This window comes from Malaclemys terrapin, chromosome 1 (assembly GCF_027887155.1).
Source record: "Malaclemys terrapin pileata isolate rMalTer1 chromosome 1, rMalTer1.hap1, whole genome shotgun sequence".
NCBI classification, from domain to species: domain Eukaryota; kingdom Metazoa; phylum Chordata; order Testudines; family Emydidae; genus Malaclemys; species Malaclemys terrapin.
In genome coordinates this window covers 122,644,085-122,649,685 of record NC_071505.1, presented here as the reverse complement: position 1 = coordinate 122,649,685, position 5,601 = coordinate 122,644,085, and positions in this window count along the sequence as shown.

Below are 5,601 nucleotides of genomic sequence, written 5' to 3'. Positions count from 1 at the left end.
CTCATGTATTGTTGTGTCCCTCATTCTGGGTCTTGTTTGTATATTTGAGCCTTGGCAGGGTAAAACCTATGTCTGAAATAGATTTGTGGTCAGCTGTTGAATGCCATATTAGTGATGACTTGTTTAAGGGCAGATGTTTCCTCCTCCACCTCCTAAACCCCTGTTGCTAGGAAATGTGCAATAGTGTAGGCCTTTGGAAATATTACACTGCAAACCGGAGTATTTTAGGGGGGAGGGATAGCTCAGTGGTTTGAGCATTGGCCTGCTAAACCCAGGGTTGTGAGCCCAATCCTTGAGGGAGCCATTTAGGGATCTGGGGCAAAAATCTGTCAGGGACAGTACTTGCTCCTGTTGTGAAGGCAGGAGACTGGACTCAATGATCTTTCAAGGTCCCTTCCAGTTCTAGGAGATAGGTATATCTCCATATTAAACACCATGGCTGATTTCTTAATCTCTTATAGCTCCATTTTTTTTTTTCTCATTTCAGAACATCCAAACTGTGATTCTTGGCTCTTTCTCCCCTTTCTACATCCCATCCATGCACAGTGCATCTATCTGGTAGCTTTTGGCTACATTCATTCTCATAGTTCCATTACAGTAGTCTCTCTAATGCTGTTACATATCATGTGTACTACCTCATTACCCTTTTTCTATATGAATACTTCATTGAAGGGACTTAGTGGGGTGAAGATGGTGTATGGAGAAATCAGACTGTTTTGCAGTCAAGATCAAACTCTTTGCCTTTATGTATAATTAAGTTTTATTTCATTAGAGTCATTGGGACATTATTAAGACTGCTTCTAAGATGGGAGCTAATGTGAACGAGCAGGAACAGGCCTGGAATATGTTGTATTAATTTCAGTGGAATAAATGGGTCTAGAGTCAAAGATGATAGTATGATCTTAGCACTGTACACCATTAAACAGTTAAACATGATTTGGGGTTTGGAGTACAGGAAAATTGACCGTTTCATGGCAAGCACATTCAAAAATTAATACATATGTTTGGAAAATTATTGGATACACAAGAGGGGAAAAAAGAATAAAAAACAAAACAAAGCATATTGAAATTGAGTGGTTACGCAAAACACTTAAAACCTATTAAAGGCCCTTTTTCAGACAGAGAATAATTATTAGTTTCTTATTCTGTCAAGCAATCCTTTTTAGTGGGGAAGAAGTGGTTAGTCTTGTTGAATTTCAAGAGGACTGCTCTGAGTGGTCATACTTTTCCTGTTTTTGACAAGACAGTCAAAAGGGGAGAAGATAGAATAGCAAAACAGGGGAAATACAGTATGGCTTTTGTTGATCTCAGTCACAGATGGATACTTTGGGCTGTCAGATCAGCCCCTACAGCTGTTTCTCTAAACCCTGGCTCACTTCCCTGGTCTGGGATTCCCATCGGGGTGGTCTAATCAAGTACCTCTCCTTTACTGGTCCTTCTCAGGCTGGGCAGAGCTGGATGAGCTGTCTCATCCCATTATACTGGTCCTTCTCAGGCTGGGCAGAGCTGGATGAGCTGTCTCATCCCATTAAACCAAGGCGGGGGGACAGGAGTAAGATAGAGGTGGGTGGAAAGGAACATGAGGGAAGGGAAAACAGCAGGATCTTGCATGCATCAGACTGGGGTCCTTCCTGATCCATTAGTGATAACAGGGTGTCACCACTTGTGTGCAGGTCTGGGTGTCGTTGACTGAGGGTCCCCAATGAAGGACACAGTCTCTGGAGTGGGACAGAGGCCTGCCTGCCTCTTCCCAGGAGTCCACTGCCATTTTAATTCTCAAAGACCACCCAAAAGGGCGTGATGGGTGGAATTAGCCCATACCCTTGTTACTTTGTCATCCAATTAGGCCTAATGTTGTGACACATTAATTTCTGATTCCATTCTCCATTTGTTTGCCAGTTATGATCCTTATGCAGTCCTTGGGTGGTATCAATAGATAGCTTCTTTTTTGACTAATCCTGTCTTATTTTTCTAACTTTTGCTGACAGAGAAATAATTTTATGTAACAGGCTAAATTGGATTTTCATTACCGGACAATTTAGAGCGGTGGTTTTCAACCTTTTTTCATTTGGAGACTCATAAAAAATGTTAAATGGAGGTGGGGATCTCTTTGGAAATCTTAGACATAGTGGGGGCCACAGACCACAAGTTGAAAACCATTGATTTAGAGAACAGGCCATTGCAGAACAGTGCAGTGGCCTGTCTATAAGTGATAGATGATAATATCACTGCTCTACAGCCAAAATGCTTCTGAAATAAATGTAGTCAAACTTTACTAATTCTGGGTCACTGAGAACAAAAATTATGCTTAAAATTGTTGATTGGCTCTCGTTTTCAAGATATGCTATTGGGTCAGTATATACAACCCTTGACTTGGGAATGGCAGAGGATAAGTGAGTTATAAAGGGAAGGGATCTCAATTTAAACCAGAAATGACTAAAATACATCTTTGACTGGATCTATGAATAAATCTATGACTGGGTTTGGACAGTACTTGCTTTTTAGGCAAAACAATGAATGGTGCAATCTGAAGCTGGTATTGCATCATACATGATATGAATTGCATCATGTTATTCCTAGAAGTCCTGGATGATGCAATCATAACAAAGCTTACATCACTCTGCTGAACAAATTGCCCTATATCAGCTCTAGAAATCATACAGTGTCGTGCTCTCTTATTTGTCAGTGTTTGATTTTGCAAAGGGACACGTTTCTGTTTAGCCAAAGTGAGCAGAGATGCCTCGTACTTGTGTGAACAGTGCAGATAACTTCTGCTGTGTTTGTGGTGAAGTGACTTTTGCATCACAAAAGCGCAGTATAACCACTATGGTTAAGAAAGCCTATCACCTTTATTTTGGCTGCAAAACTGGAGATCAGGACAAGAGGTGGGCCCCACACATATGCTGCAACACTTGTGCAACAAATCTTCGCCAGTGGTTGAACAGGAAAAGGAAATCTATGCCTTTTGCAGTGCCAATGATCTGGAGAGAGCCAACAGATCATACCAGCAATTGTTACTTCTGCATGGTGCCTCCAGTTGGAAAAGGTGTGTCAAAGAAGAAAAAGTGGACTGTGCATTATCCAAACATTCCATCAGCTATACGCCCAGTACCCCATGGAGAAGAACTGCCGGTTCCTGATGCACCAGAATCATTCTCACTTGAGTCAGACGAGGAAGAGGATGAAACTTCTGTTCCTGAACCATCAATGTCACAGGACCCACATTTTCTCCCATCCTCCTCCTCTGAACCACACCTCATAACACAAGGTGAACTGAATGACCTTGTTAGGGATTTGGAACTTCCCAAGAGTAAGGCAGAGCTGTTGGGCTCCAGACTACAGCAGTGGAATCTCCTGGCAGGTGATGTTAGGGTTTCCACGTTCCGTGACCGTCAAAAGGATCTTGTCCCATTCTTCTTCATGGAAGGTGATCTTGTAGCCTGCAACAACATCGATGGTGTGATGGCAGCCCTCAACATCGTTCACGATCCAGATGAGTGGAGACTGTTCATTGATTCATCGAAGACGAATCTTAAAGCTGTTTTACTGCATAATGGCAATGTTTTGCCATCAATTCCAGTTGGTCATGCAGTCCATATGAAGGAAATCTATGACAACATGAAACAACTTTTGAGGTGCATAAACTATGACCAACATCAGTGGCAGCTTTGTGGCGATTTGAAGGTTGTTGCTCTCTTGCTTGGTCTGCAGACTGGATACACAAAGTACTGCTGTTTTCTCTGCGAATGGGATAGTCGTGCAAGAGATTCCCACTACATCAAGAAAGATTGGCCACTCCGACAGTCATTGGAGCCTGGGAGGAAAAGTGTTCAGCATCCACCACTTGTTGAATCAAGGAAGGTTTTGTTACCACCCTTACACATCAAGCTGGGTCTGATGAAGAACTTTGTCAAGGCCATTGACAAAACACAAGCAGCTTTCAAGTACCTCCGTGGAAAATTTCCAAGGTTAAGTGAAGCTAAGATAAAGGAAGGTGTCTTTGTTGGTCCTCAGATTCGTGAACTTCTTCGAGATGATGCATTTGACCATGCACTGCGTGGCAAGGAAAAGACGGCATGGAAAGCCTTCCAGTTAGTGGCAATAAATTTTCTCGGAAACAACAAGGCAGACAACTACAGGTTGTTGGTGGAAAACCTCCTCAAGGCATACAAAAGCCTTGATTGCAACATGTCACTAAAGATACATTTTTTGCACTCTCATCTAGATTTTTTGCCACCGAACTGCGGAGCAGTGAGCAACGAGCACGGCGAGCGATTTCACCAGGACATTGGAACAATGGAGAAATGCTATCAGGGCAAATGGAGCCCATCAATGCTTGCAGACTATTGCTGGACAGTGACAAGAGATGCTCCATTTAATGAATACAAGAGACAAGCCAAGAAGCGCCGAGTAGACACTGAATAGGACTAAACTATGTACGTAATAGTTTTTTGCCTTTTGTTTCATAATAAATGTTATTTATATAACCCTTTTGCTGATTTTTAAAGTGTTACATAAACAGGACAGGTGAAATATTATCATGTAAAGCAACCATAAACACATGAAAAGACCTAGGTTTACAATTTATGATTAAAACTCTACTATCTACACAATATACATAGACATAAAATGTAAAAACTTAAATATCTTAGAAACAGTAGCCAATCAGTTGTTTTAATTGCCATATTTGAATTCAGCACATCAAAATACATAATAAATAGCACATTTTATCTCTGAAGCAGACGACTTCTCAAAAATTGTAGACCAGTGTATTCTGTGTACGCAAGTGGCCCCTAACTGATGCTGTTACTGTTGGCATCACTGGTGTTCCACAGTTACTTCCTTAGCACTTTTATGTGTAGGGAATGTGCCTTGTTGCCTTGGCTTTGCCTATTCCTTAGTTCTAGGACACTTTGCTTTTTAGAGATGATCATCTCCCTCAATATTTTTAAATCTATCTGTAACATACTAACTTTATCCCAATGTACATCTCTGCTGTAGGTTTAACTTCCATTAATTCACATTCAGCATTAACCAGCCTGGGACATAGTTGTTTCCAAAACCTCCATCATCCTGTGACAATTAAGTGCAACTAGGAGGCACGTGCTGTTGTTTCATGGGCTCCTGCCTTTTAAATTCACATCCCTGTGACAAAGATAGCATTTCTATTTGGTTTATCTCTTGTCTGTTTTTTTTTTTTTTAAATTGTGTTTTATACCTGATAGAGTGATGACAAATCAGCAGTGGTTCTTTCCTGCTATTCACATTGGGTGTTTTTATGCAATTGTTTTGTTTTAAAAAGGGGAGAGGTGGAGGGCGTTCAAGGGTCCACCTGTTACAGAGCTAGGCCTTCTTTAAATAAAAGAAAAAATAAATCTCTCCCAATCATGTTGTCTTCCTCTGCTGACTTTGGGTGAATTTGCGGTCCTGTTGAAGTCAGAGGAGTTTTGCCATGTAATTCAAAAGAGCCAGGATTTTGCGTATGGTGTATACTAAGTTTATATTTACAGGTGTTGGTAATGCATAATATTCTCTCACACAGAGCATAGCAAAGGTATAGAACATTTGTATATTGTTTATATTCAGGACGTTTTAGTAGCA